We start from the raw sequence: 14,828 nt of genomic DNA, 5'->3' as shown, positions 1-14,828 counted from the left end.
AAAGGTTACTATTATTTTAATATACGTCACTTGAATATTTTGTACTTACCTTCAAGTGTGGTTCCCAAATGTCTTCTCTCCCTTGATGCAGAGAAAGTGTTAGATCGAGTTGAATGGAAATATTTATTTACGATTTTAGAAAAAAATCAATTTTAGATCATGTTTTATTTCATGGATTAAATTATTGTATTCATGCCCTATGGCTTCAATAATCACTAATTTTCAACACTCAGAAGCTTTCAATCACCAACGGGGAACCCATCAAGGATGTCCTCTAACTCCATTACTATTAGATTTGGTCGTCGAACCGTTAGCAATTGCATTTTGAGAATGCGGGGATTTTCAGGGATTTGTAGAAATGGAATTGAACATAAAGTTTCCCTTTATGTGAATGACCTTCTGCTTTACTTATCAAATCATGGCACTCCTCTACCATCCACCCTGACAATACTTTCCCAATTTAGGAAGTTTTCAGGATATAGTTTGAATATACCTACATCACTGTACACCAAGTTCCCTTTTAAGATTGTGGAAAACCATTTTAAATACCTCAATATCACAGTTACAAAGAATTATAAGTTACATTTTAAAGAAAATTTTCTTACATTATTAAAGCTTGTGAAACATTCTTTAACACAATGGTCGCCTCTTTCTACATCGCTGGTCAGTCGTATTAATTCTATTAAAATGAATACCTTACCGAAATTTTTATACCCGTTTCAGTCTATACCAATTTTCATTTCCAAACCATGTTTTGATTCACTTGATTCGATTATATTGTCTTATATATGGAAGGGTAAGCACCCTCGTCTAAACAAAGTTCATCTTCAAAAAACATCAAAGGAACAGAGGCTTGGCTCTACCTAATTTTGGATTTTATTACTGGGCAGTCAACATACGCAAACCTATGTTTTGGTTACAGACTCATAATCTGTCCAGCATGGGTAGCAATGGAGCTGAACACCAGAAACATTTCTATATCAGCATTTCACAAGTCCTCACTTCACAAGTCCTCACTTCACAAGTCCTCACTTCACAAGTCCTCACTTCACAAGTCCTCACTTCACAAGTCCTCACTTCACAAATCCTCACTTCACAAGTCTTCACTTCACAAGTCCTCACTTCACAAGTCCTCACTTCACAAGTCCTCACTTCACAAGTCCTCACTTCACAAGTCCTCACTTCACAAATCCTCACTTCACAAGTCCTCACTTCACAAGTCCTCACTTCACAAGTCCTCACTTCCCTCCTCTTTAAATAAATCATTTGATAATCCTGTTATCAGGCCAACTGTGAGAGTATGGGTGCAGTTTAGAAAACATTTTGGACTTCATGGTTTTTCTCTTTCAAGCCTTATTTTATCCAATCATCTTTTTCAACATTTGCATGATTCATGTCTTTCATGAATGGCTTAGATTAGGTATTGAACATTTCAAAGATCTTTTTTATTGATAGCAGTTTTGTGACATTTGAACAGCTTTCTGGAGAGTTCAATTTACCAAATACTCAATTTTTTCAGATATCTGCAAATCAGACATTTTCTTAAATCTCAGACACTGGAATTTCCTCGGGTACCTGACATGACCATTGATGCTGCGTTATTTAGGCTGCAACATTCTCACAAAGGTTTAATATCCATTATTTTATGATATGATGGTGGGTTTGAGACATACCCTCTAATTAGAATTAAAAATGGCTGGGAACAGGATTTAAACCTCTCATTTTGGATTTAATTTTTATGCTGGTTAAGACGGCATTCTTATGTGCCCATCCTTGTTTGTTACAATTTAAGTTATCTAAAGTCAAATTATCTTGTGATGTGAATTCCTGTTGTGATAAATGTAAGGGAGAAGAGGCTTCTTCAATTCACATGTCCTCACCTTGAACAATATTGAATGGAGGTATTTCATACTTTATCTTTATTTCTTAACATTAATTTGGACCCTAATCTTTTGGTTGCTCTTTTTGGTACAACTGGAGAGGATGCTATTTTTTTTTTCTTGAGGCTCTGATAGATCAGTGGTTAGAGCACTGGCCGTGTAAACCAGAGGTTGCGAGTTCGTTCCTCATTGGGGCCTCATTTCTGTGAGAGGTGCTGGACAAACTTGTGACTCTCTGACTTCCTTACAGTTGACAAAGTTAAAGAATCTCATGTATGTTGCATTCCAAATGTAGTATTACGTTAACTCCAATTAAATGTTGTACTCTGTCTTTTGCATCTCTCCTAGCTAGATGTGTGATATTGTTGAGATGGAAGGATGCTGCTTCGGCCACTCATGCTCAATGGATCAGGGGCATTATGTCCTGTTTAAATTTAGAAAAGATCAGTAATACAATTAATAATTCAAGTACAAGTTTTCAAAAGCTGTGTGGACCATTCCTGACTTATCTTCATAACCTCTAGGCATAATACTATTTCAAATTTAAAAATTTGCTCTTTTATCTAATGACTCTCTGAGATGGTGGCATTGCTGGAGCCGATGTAGAGGCAGTGCTGCTGCGGGTGCAGACCCACGGGAAGTGAGGGAGCGGAGATGCAGTGCTTCCCTCAGCGTCCAGCTTCCCAGTCAGCAGCTGTCGGCCCTGCAAGGGCTTTGAACAGCCCGTCGAGGGAGACAACGAGAGTCATTGTTGAAATCCCCCATTCGTGGGCCTGTGACCAAGATGGTTGTGCCTATTAATCGGCAGAAGCCATGGGGTGCTGCAGACTCTGAGGAAGCGGAGGACTGGAGCAGGGCACCAGAGGATGGGAGGATCACCCCCCCCCCATCTGAGAAGGAGAAGTGGAGGAGACATCCCGCGGGGATGGTAATCACAGCGGCAGACCAGTGAGGGAGCTCTGCGGCTGAGGGACCAGTGCATGCGATGAGGCTGCTGGCGACTCGAGGCAAGGAATCTAGGGAAGCTGTGGGCTGCTGGACACTGCTATTAGGAGACTCGTACTGGGCTCCAGACTCCTGGAGTCTGGCTCGAAACTGGCCGGAGGGGTGCCGGGTATCAGAACCGGGACGTGAGGAGATGCCGAGGACGCTGGAGGGTCCCTGACTGTGTCAGAGATTCATTACTGGAGCTCGGGTCGTGAATAATTTGAACTGGCCTCTGTGGGGACTGCAGAAACACTGGAGGTGAATCTACAGACAATCAGTGACTCTGGGGGTGGGGTGGGGGATCTCCCTTTTGCTTCTCTCTCTCTGACAGTAAGAGGTGCTGAGGCAATTCCTGCCAGTGGCAAATCTGTCTCCCTTGCATCAGGAAGAAGAAATTTCATGTAATACGACACTATTTATTACTCCGATAATAAATTGGATCTTGAATCTTGAACAAAGTACATTTTCCCTTTAGTCATACACCTTGGGTTGGGGGATGGGGTTTAGATTCACACTGTACATGATTTTAAAAATTGTACTTTGATGTAATTTTGTATTATGGTGGTATTATATATGTTTTACAGATTGGTGAGTTATCTAATTTGTCATTAATATTATGCATTCCGTAATGTTTTGTATATGCATGCTTATTTGCGAAAACCATCTTAATATTTGAAAAGAAATATCCCAGATCTGTCTCAATTACACAGTTCTTTTAAACGTTATAGCACCCTTTTATCTTGCATTCTGCAAGGTGAGACAGTAAACAGACAGATCTAACTGGTTCCCAATGAGACAGGTGATTCTCTTGCTCGCTGAGTGCTGTATTTTCAACCATTATGGCATTACTTGCTGCTTATTTTCTGCAGTCCAACCTGTCTCATCAAGATCCACTCAGCTCCTTAAATGGGAGACTGAAATTAAAATCTCTTTATATGCTCTCATCTTGTATGCACAGATATCCTCAGCCTGTCTCCCTGGCCGAAGTGGGAATGCTTGACATGGGCACATTATGGAATAAATCAAAGCGGTATCAACCTGGAAATGCTTTGGATGAAAGAGCATGTGTTCAAACCATATAAACATATAAAAATTTTGCACAGCAACACACCATCTCAGCCCTTCTAGTTCTCAACAAACCAAGTACTCTCCCCTAGTCCCACCTACCTGCACATTGCCCATACCCCCCATTCCTCTCCCATTCATATACCTTTCCAATTTTTCCTTAAATGACAAAGTGGACCCTGCCGCCACCATTTCTCCCGGAAGCTCATTCCACACAACCATCTCTTCACCTGTACCTCCAAAGAACTCATTTACTGCACCCGGTGCACCCTCTGTGGCCTTCTCTACATTGGAGAGACCGGTCGCAGATTAGGAGATCGCTTCGCCCAGAACTTCCTCTCCATCCACAACAAAAGCAACCTTCCGGTAGCCAACCATTTCAATACTGAGTCACACTCTCAAGCTCACATGTCTGTCCATGGCCTTTCACACCACCCCACCCTGACAACCCGCAGATTGGAGGAACAACACCCCATTTTTCATTTGGGCCCCCTCCAACCCCAGGGCATGAACATTGAGTTCACTACATTCCACTAATCAGTTTACTTTTCCCCCCTCCCCCCCTCACCATTATTCCAGCTCCTACTTCCATTCTCTCTCCACCTAGGCTAGACTCCTCCCCCAATTCCCCCCACGCCCCCTCCACCTATCATCTCCCACCCTCACCACCCCCCTACCCCATCCCCCTTTTGTTCAGACCTCTCATGTTCCCCCACACCTTGATGAAGGGCTCAAGCCCGGAATGTTAGTGATGTATCTTATCCTTTACTAGATAAAGGCACTGTTTGACCGGTTGAGTTTCTCCATCATCTGTGTTTTTTTTTCATCTCAACAATACGGTTCTAGGGTGATAGTATGTGTATGTGTATGTGTATGTGATAGTATGTGTACGGCTGGCCCACCCCTTGCTGATTGTATCCGTGACTTCTCCTCCTTGATACTCCTAATAAAGGTGGCAATACCATAACCCCTCCCCCAGAACAAGCTTGGATCATGGATCAGCAACATGAGATGTGCCTTCTGTTTATAGTAATAAAAGCCGATCAGTCAAGTAACCTCTAGTCTTTGGAGGTATTGATAGTGGATCAATATGGTTTTCTGAATTCCAGTACTAGGCTGAAGGTTCAGTATTACTTGGTTCACCAAATACCTTACACAAATCTGAATCTCATGAATTCTTAACCTTTATGTTCAAACCCAGAGTAGCAGCAATATATTGCTGTCTTGGTACGACAGTATCAACACATTCACCAACACACAGCCAGGGAATCAAGTGAGACAAGGTTACTTCAAGTCTTCACAGGACTGTCCTAATAGGTTTTTAATTCAGAGTGGGGACCTGGTTTGATGAGTCAATGGATTCACTTCTCACAGGGGAAGAGATTGTCTGCATTCAGTGCCAACAGACTAGTCTCTTGATGCCACACAGATATACCGTCTCTCAGCTGGACCAAAAGATTGTGCATTGAAGCCCAGCTCCAAGCACACGAGTACAAGTCAAGACGCAGTACTGAGGAAGTGGTGTGTTGTTAGGAGTGCTAGCACTCAGACAAACCCTGGCTAACGTTCAAGTCCATCATCATCTAACTGTCCATATACAACCCTACGTAACCATGGGGCACACATAGAAACACACACTACACAGTACATAAAGATCACACAAATAATCAAAATACATATATGTAAACATTTGGGATCATCATAGTTACAGGAGGTGGCTGGAGGAGAGACAGCAGAGAGTCAGGGTGGACAACTCTCTGTCAGGATGGAAGCTGTGACAAGCGTGGTGCTTCAGGGATCGGTGCTGGGTCCCTTGTTGTTTATCATTTATATTAATGATTTAGAGGAGGGTGTGGTTAACTGGGAAAGCAAATATGCGGATGATACGAAAATAGGGGGAGTAGTAGATAGTGAGGAAGGTTTTCTTGGATTACAGAAGGATTTAGTTTGTTTGGAAGAGTGGGCTGAAAGATGGCAGATGGAATTTAATGTAGACAAAGTGCTGCATTTCGGGGAAAACAATAACCAAAATAAGACATATGCAGTTAAAGGGAGGGCATTGAGGTATGCAGAGGTCCTTGGGGTTATGGTACAGAGTTCATTGAAGGTGGATTCCCATGTAGACAGGCTGGTTAAGAAGGCATATAGTATACTGGCCTTCATAAATCATAGTATAGAGTAAAGGAGCTGGGAAGTGATGCTGCAGTGAGGCCAGGTTTGGAATATTTTGCTTAGTTCTGGTCTCCAAATTTTAGAAAGGATAGAGATAAGGCAGAGAAGATTTACAAGGATGTTGCCTGGCTTACAACATCTAGACTACTGAGAAAGATTAAGGAAAATGGGACTTTATTCATTGGAACATAGACGGGTGAGAGGGGATTTGATAGAGGTATTTAAAATTATGAAGGGAATAGATAGACTAGACGTAAATAGACTCTTTACCCTGAGGGCAGTGGAGGTTGGAACAAGAGGGCATACATTAAGGGTAAGGAGGCAAAACTTTAGGAGAAATGTTGGAGGCTCCTTTTTTACTCAGCTAGTGGTGGCAGAATGGAATGATCTTCCAGAAGAGATAGTTGTGGCAGATTCCCTTCTGTCATTTAAGAGAAGGCTGGATGTGTACATGAAGGTGAGGGGGTTAGAGGGTTATGGGTGCAGAACGGGAGGGGGGAGCTAGTGGATTTGTTTATGTGAACTGGTGCGGATGCGAATGCTCGACATGGCCTGTTTCCATGCTGTAAATGGTTATATGCTTATATAGGTACACAATCCTTTATCCAGAACCCTTGGGGGACATTGTGTTCCGAATTTTGGATTTTTCCAGATTTAGAAAGCCCACCCGAATTGTGCTGATGTATCCACCCCCATCCCCCAATCGCCGGTCCCTTGGCCACCTCCCCCAACCACCGGTCCCTCAACCGCCTCCTCCAAGCGCTGGCCGCCCAGCCGCCTCTCTCCCCACTTACCAGATTTTGGAGCTTTCCAGATTTTAGATGTCTGGGTAAAGGATCATGTACTTGTATATGGTCATATGGATACTGTTCATCAGTCTCACAGCCTGTGGGAAGAAGCTATTCCCAGGCCGGACGGTCCTGAATGAGATGCTCCTGTACCTTCTTCTTGATGGCAGTAGATTGAAGATACCTTATGCTGGACGGAAAAGATCTTCTCTAATTCCTTGAGCCAAGAGATATTGTCCACTCGTTTAATGATATTCTGTATAGACATCCGGTCTGATGCTTTGCAGCGCCCATACCACACAATGATGCAGTCAGACAGGACACTCCTGGAGTAATTAAAAAGTAGACCATGGCTCAATCTGAAGGAGAAAATGAGAGTTACCCCCAGTCTTCGTCCAACATCACAAAGAATATGATCTAGTCATAACCACGTTGCAGTTTATTGGAGCTTGTTTAGTGCAGATTTAGAGATGATACTTTGAAGGATATTTTCACTATCCAAGTCCTTTCTTCCCCCTCCTTTTTATTCATTCAGGATAATGACGCTCTGTGGTGAGACAGACATCTGCAATCCCCTGAGAAATTGTCACGGCTGCTTGGAAACCCAAGGGTTGAGACAAAGGGGAAGGGGCATTAATCTGTCAGATGTGCCACCAAACAGGGATGGCTTGGATAGAAGTACAACCTTCCTGAACTCTGACGACTAAAATTGATATTAAGTTTTTCTCTCTTCTTCTCTTGTCTGGGTGAACTTCCGAGATCACAAATTATATAGTGCCTGTGAGTGACTGCATCAAAGATTTTAGGATCAATTATTTTAAATGAAATATCAAATGCCAAACTCATTTTGAATTGTGATCAATTAGCTTCTAACCCAAGTTTCAACTATTGGACACATATTATTGGATACATTTAAATATTAATGTAGAGCAGATTAATGTTTGAATTAAAGCAGTCATTAGATTTCATTACGACCATTAGACACTGCACTGACTTAAGTTAAAAGATTTATTTTTTGCTGTTGGGATGTTGTTTTGAGATGTGCATAAATTCCCCAAACACAGAGGATATTATATGGCCAAGGGGGTGAAACAACACCTAATTGCTGCGAATAACGGGAAGCTTGATCAAATGGTTGGATTCACAGTGAAATATCTGAACTAATTGATGGTTCTTACAAACATGATACACCCACGGGCACTGAAACTGATTGCTCCAGCTTTAGCACTCAAGAGGTGATTAGATTAGCAGCAATTTTCCTGGAGTTTTGCACCAAGCTCATTCTTACCCATCCCACTGACACTTGGAGTGAAACCACCCGGAATTTCCCACGTGAACTGACAGTCGTGGAGAAGAGGAAGAGACGAGGAGGGAAGGAAATCCAAGATGAATGCAGGAAGTCGACGTGGCAGTCAGGAACACTGGCCTCAGGACATGGATCCAGTCCATTTCCTGGCATGAGTGGTCAAGTCAAAATCCCGTCACTACAAGGCAAAACATAAACTGAACCAATCAAATAGTAACCCACACACACACACACGCACACACACACACACACACGCACACACACACACACACACACACACACGCACACACACACACACACACACACAGACACACACACACACAGACACACACACACACACACACACACACACACACACACACACACACACACACACACACACACACACACACACACACACACACGGGAACATTGGCTTCCAGAGTGAAAACATGATTTAATGAACTCATCCATCCCAAGGAAATTGATGAGGTTGACGGAGACCTAAGAGCGTGCTGGTTCATAGTTGCAACCGTTCCCTTTTTGTTCTTCCTCTCTTGCTTCCCACACATATTTCCCTGCAGCACCCACAGGCTAACCTTATAGGAGCTCCTTCACCAAATTAATATTGCATCAAACCAGCACAGTGGATTAAATTTTAAAATTAGACATTCAGCACAGTAACAGGCCCTTTCAGTTCATGAGACTGTGCCTCCCAATTACACCCCATTGGCCTACACCCCCGGAATGTTTTGAATGGTGGGAGGAAACCAGAGGCCCTGTGGAAAACCCATGCAGACAGCGCAGAATTCGAGCCTTGGTCTGGTCCCAGTTGCTGGCACTGTAACAGCGTTGAGCTAACCGCTACACTAACCGTGCCATCCACAGTTACGGTCTCACTTCAGAAACCACATTAATCCTTAAAGTTGCGTAAAATCATGACACACATTTATCAATTAATCCAAACTTTCATGTTCTATTTTTAAATTGATTGGCGAATGTTTCATTCTGTGATCATTGCTTCATTATATTTATATATTGAATAATTTAAAGCATAATTTAACATATTTCTCATTCATAATTAATTTAACAAGGTGAAATTACACTGGAAATTGCAAATTGCAAGTAAGGGCAGTTCCTTCACTGTATCTTGTCATGTCCCAGTTCAGTGGAACACGAACTGAATTGGGATGAGGTCTCCCTTGCAGACTGGACACAGATATGAGTGGTGTGGCGGGAAATGAGGAAGGGAGTATTTTGGCAGGCACAGGGATAGTCAGCAGTGAAGCTGTCCATTCTCACATCATTCCATGGGAAAGACAAGCTGCATCATATTTATCCTGACGTGACTGCACAACGGACTCTACACTTAAAAACAAATTTAGACCTATAGTACGGCAACAGGCTCTTTCAACCCGCAAGCCCATGACGCCCAATTACACCCCATTAATCTCTATGCTTTGAATGGCGGGAGGAAACTGGAGCCCCCAGAGGAAACATGCGCAGACACGGGTAGAAGGTGCAAACTCATTGCAGATAGTGCGGGATTTGAACAGTGATCCCGATCGCTGGCACTGTAACAGCGTTGCACTAAACGTGCTGCCCCTAAGAACTGTATTTCTGAGCCTCGAGTTCTTTTCCAGCCCTGAGAAAGAATCTGGTCACTATCCAGGGAACAAATGGCCTACCTCTTGTTCGCTTATTATCATCTGTACATCTACAACCAGACAAAAGAGCATTTCTCCGGAACACTGTGCACACACATACACACCCAATACGCATAATAATCACATAATATTTTAAAATAAATATATATATAAATAGTTTGGAATGGTTTTCTCAGTTACAGGATACAGTTCCTCAATCTCACAGCCTTCTCTAGACTTTTTTCTCCTGATTTTCATGCTCCTGTACATCCTTCTTGATGACACATGGCCACAGATGCTGTGTGGTGGGTTGAAAGGGTCCACTCCAATTCTTTGAGCTCTACTTAAACAATACCTCCAGTGAATGTCATCGATAGAGGAAAGGGAGAATTAATTGTTTTTCTCGTCCGTGATGATCATTTTCTCTATTGAATTCTAGTCTGATGCTTTGCAGCTACCGTACCACGCACAGACGCAGCCAGACAGGACACTCTTAATTCTGCTCCTATAAAATGTCATCAAGAAAAATGCAGAAAGGAAGTTTACACAGAAACCCTTGATGCAAACTGCACAGGATTAATGCTGACATACATGAGCTCTTCAAATCTTGACTAGGAGTCAAACCAGCATCACAAACAGGAAGAGTTTTCATTCCATCCACGATTCGATCGTATGTGGTGCCAAACTGCACATCCTGCATGTGAACTGCCAGGACACCATTTGAGAGAGCCCTTCTTCAGAGCCCAACAGTCTCCGGTTTGTTCACGAGTCACATAGCTTGCAGCTGCCTCCTCTGTGAGGGAACTGCACTGATCACAAGGCAGTGCTTGTCTCAGCCAATCTGTGGGCCGAAGCGCAGGAGAGGTGAATGAATGTAGGACCTTCATTTCCAGTGGCAAGGGACCCAACATCTTCGAGTCAAATCTGCATTCTGGTAAACTGAAGAGGTGATCTTTTTTCCTCTTTTACTTTCAGCCATTATTTATGTATTTTGGAGCAATGCCATCAGTGAAATAGTTCCAACTTTTCTTTCCTTTCTTTGGCTTGGCTTCGCGGACGTGGATTTATGGAGGGGTATGTCCACGTCTGGTGACTGACAAGTCCGATGTGGGACAGGCAGGCACGGTTGCAGCGGTTGCAAGGGAAAATTGGTTGGTTGGTGTTGGGTTTTTCCTCCTTTGTCTTTTGTCAGTGAGGTGGGCTCTGCGGTCTTCTTCAAAGGAGGTTGCTGCCCGCCGAACTGTGAGGCACCAAGATGCACGGTTGGAGGCGATATCAGCCCACTGGCGGTGGTCAATGTGGCAGTCACCAAGAGATTTCTTTAAGCAGTCCTTGTACCTCTTCTTTGGTGCACCTCTGTCTCGGTGGCCAGTGGAGAGCTCGCCATAGAACACGATCTTGGGAAGGCGGTGGTCCTCCATTCTGGAGACGTGACCCACCCAGCGCAGTTGGGTCTTCAGCAGCATGGATTCGATGCTTGCGGACTCTGCCAGCTCGAGTATTTCGATGTTGGTGATGAAGTCATTCCAATGAATGTTGAGGATGGAGCGGAGACAGTTCCAACTAGTGCTTCTGATAAACCACGATTCAGATGGAGCAATGATGCTCGTCACCGTTGCATTCAGACATGACCAGCACAAGAAAAGACTGTGGAAGCTAATGCATCGGAACAATCACTCCTGATACATTAAGTGCTAATATCCATTCCATTAATAGAGCATTTGGACAAATGGTGCAAGATGCAGTGTAATATTTACCATTGCATTGACAATATTTTATTCCAAAATATATGGAGAAATGTCCACTCCAGAATGGAAGGGGAGCAAGATAACCTGCATTCTATTCAATATCACAGGGAATCTTGTGAGAAATTAAAATTAAACTGAATTAATTCCAGACATTCTTTTGCACTTCTACTGTATTTGAGTTGCAGCTATCTCTTCTCAAGATGCTTCAAGACTGAAAAACAGTAAGATCTAATATTATGGATATAACATAAGTTCAGCACAGATAATATCTCACTTCATCACAAGCCTCATTAAACCTCATGATTTTATTCAAATGTGTTTACAGTAGAAGTTTGCGCCATTTCACTGCTTTCTTTTAATCATCGCTCTCCAAGAACGTGCCTGAAATCTTCTTTGAAAAATAATCCCAGAGAATTGAGGTCCAAATATTGTGTGCATCACCTCACTCCAGAAAGGATGAGAAAAGGTGCAGAAAAGATTCACTGGGAAGTTACTGAGATTGAAACAGAATCAGGATTTATGGTCATGAACAAGTCAGGAAATTTGGGGTTTGTGGCAGCAGCATGGTGCAAACATTCATATTATAACCATCTTACAACATTACTGGAAAAAAGTAAAGATAGTACCGCAGGAAAAGTCAGGCCGTGTCTTTGGTTCATCGATCATTCAGGAATCTGATGGCAGCGGGGAAGAAGCTGTCCTTGTGCCGCTGAGTGCTCGTCTTTAGGCTCCTGGACCTTTTCCCCGATGGTAGCAGAGTGAAGAGGGCCTGGCCCGGGTGGTGGGGATCTTTGAGGATAGAGGTTGTTTTTATAAGACACTGCCTCATGTTGATGCCCTCGGTGGAGTGAAGTCTGGTGCCTGTGATGTCACATGGCAAGTTAACAACCCTCTGGATTTTATTCTTATCCTGAGAGCTGGTGCCTCCTTACCAGGCAGTGATGTAACCAGGCAAAATGCTCTCCACAGTACAGTTATAGAAGTTTACGAGAATATTTGGTGATGTACCAAATCTCCTCAGACACCTCACAAAGTATAGCCGCTGGTGGGCCTTCTTTGTGATTGTATCAATGTGGAGGATCCAGGACTGATCTTCTGAGATGTTTACACTCATGAATTTGAAGTTCTTGACCCTCTCCACTATTGAGCCTTCGATGAGGACTGGGTCATTTTCCCCTGACTTCCTCCTGAAGTCCACAATCATCTCCTTGGTTTTGCTGACATTGAGTGCAAGTTTGTTGTCGTTACACCATTCAACGAGTTGACCTATCTCACACCTATACATCATTGTCATTTGATATTCTGCCATTTGATATTCTGCAGACAACTGTGGTACCATTGGCAGACTTGTGGATAGCATTGGAATTATGCCTGGCCACACAGTCATGGATGTTAACGAGTAGAGCAATGGGCTAAGCACACATCCTAAGCCTGTGTTGATAATCAGTGAGGAGGAGATATTATTTCCAATTCATACTGACTGTGGTCTTCCAATGAAAAAGTCAAGGATCCAGTTACAGACGGGGTTATAGAGGCCCAGAGTTTGTAGCTTCTTAACCAGCACTGAGGTGATCCAGAGTTGAGTGGAGAGGCAGCGATATTGCATCTGCTGTGGAGCGATTGTAGCGATAGGTGATTTGCAGTGGGTCTAGATCTTTGGTTAGGTACGTGTTAATTCTGGCCATGACCAGCCTCTCGAAGCATTTCATTCCAGTCCAAGTTAGTTCTACTGGGCGATAGTCATTGCTGTAGCTCACTCTACTCTTCTTGGGTACCGGATGATTGATGCCCTCTTAAAGCAGGTGGGAACCTCTGACTTCAGCAATGTGAGGTTGAAAATGTCTGTGAACACTCTGGCTAGTTGGTTGGCGTAGATATTCACTACCCTGCCAGGTTCACCATCAGGGCCTAATGAATCACCCTCTTGAATGATGTTCTGTCGTCACCCTCAGTGACAGATATCACAGGGTCCTCAACCTTTGCAGGGATTCTAGTCGGCACTGTTAGGTTCCTCTTCTCAAAGGAGGCAAAGAAGGTCTTCACCTCATCAGTTAATGAAACATCGCAGTCATCTATAGTGTTTCCCCTCGATTTGTAGGCCATGATGGCCTGGACTCCCTGCCATAGCTGGTGTGTATCTGTCTCTGTCTCTAGCCTCTTCTGGAATAGGCACTTTGCCTCAGAGATGGCCTTCCACAGATCATACTTGGACTTCTTGTAGAGATCTGGTTCCCTACCTCAAACACCCTTGTTTGTGAATTCTCTGATTTATCCAGGGCTTCTGGTTGGGGAACACCTGGTATTTGCACGTGGGCACACACAGGTCTTGATGAAGTCGGTGACACCTGTACATATCCATTCAAGTCTATGGATGAGTTCTTGAATATGATCCAGTTCACTGATTCAAAGCAGTCCTGCAGACGCTCCTCTGTCTCCCTCGATCACACCTTCCCCATCTTTATCACTGGTGCTGTAGTCCTCAGTCTCGACTGGTACACCGGGAGTAGAAATACAGCCAGGTGATCAGACTTGTTGAAGTGTGGTCATGGTGTGGCTCGGTATGTGTTCTTCATGGTGGTGGAGCAGTGGTCGAGTGCATTGTTTCCCCTGGTCTCGCATGCGAAGTGTTGATGGTTGTTTGTCAGAGTCTTCTTCAGGTTGGCCTGATTGAAATCACCCGCGATGATCGGGAAGGCTTCAGGATGCGCTGTCTCATGGCTGTTAATCACAGTTCTCAGTCCATCCAGTGCCAGCCTGACGTTAGCCTGGGGCAGAATGTAAACTGTGATCAGGATTATGGTGGTGAACTCCTTCAGCAGGTACAATGGGCGACATTTGATCGCTAGATGTTCCAGGGTGGGGGAGCAGGACTGGGACATGACCGTCATGTCTGTGCACCACAAAGAATTGATGATGACACAAACACCACCTCCCCTGGTTTTTCCAGACGCCGGTGTTCAGTCAGCGTGATGGGCAGCAATGCCGAGTCCAGAATGTCTGCGTTTTGCCATGTCATGCAGCATTCTCTGATGTCTCTTTTTTTAATTTTTTTTTTAATTTTTCACACTACAAACCATATTGACCAAGATACATACAGACATTTTTCTTCTTAAATATATACAGGGTCATTTTCTCCCCCTTTTTCCCCCCTCCCTTCCCTCCCTCCCTCACCCCCTTCCCCATTTATTTGAAGTTCAATCTATAAGATACATTAAACCCGTTAAACAATGTTGTCACTTAATAAAAATAAACAAGAA

At 43.6% G+C, this 14,828-nt stretch overlaps 1 long non-coding RNA gene across 5 annotated transcripts in view; it reads left to right on the top strand.

Annotated features, from left to right (window-relative positions):
- The window catches only part of LOC138736175 (uncharacterized), a 70,224-nt gene that overhangs the window by 18,634 nt on the left and 36,762 nt on the right, over window positions 1-14,828 (top strand). The window lies entirely within an intron of this gene.

This window comes from Narcine bancroftii, chromosome 6, assembly GCF_036971445.1.
Source record: "Narcine bancroftii isolate sNarBan1 chromosome 6, sNarBan1.hap1, whole genome shotgun sequence".
Lineage (NCBI taxonomy): Eukaryota > Metazoa > Chordata > Chondrichthyes > Torpediniformes > Narcinidae > Narcine > Narcine bancroftii.
This window is presented reverse-complemented; position numbering and strand designations above follow the sequence as displayed.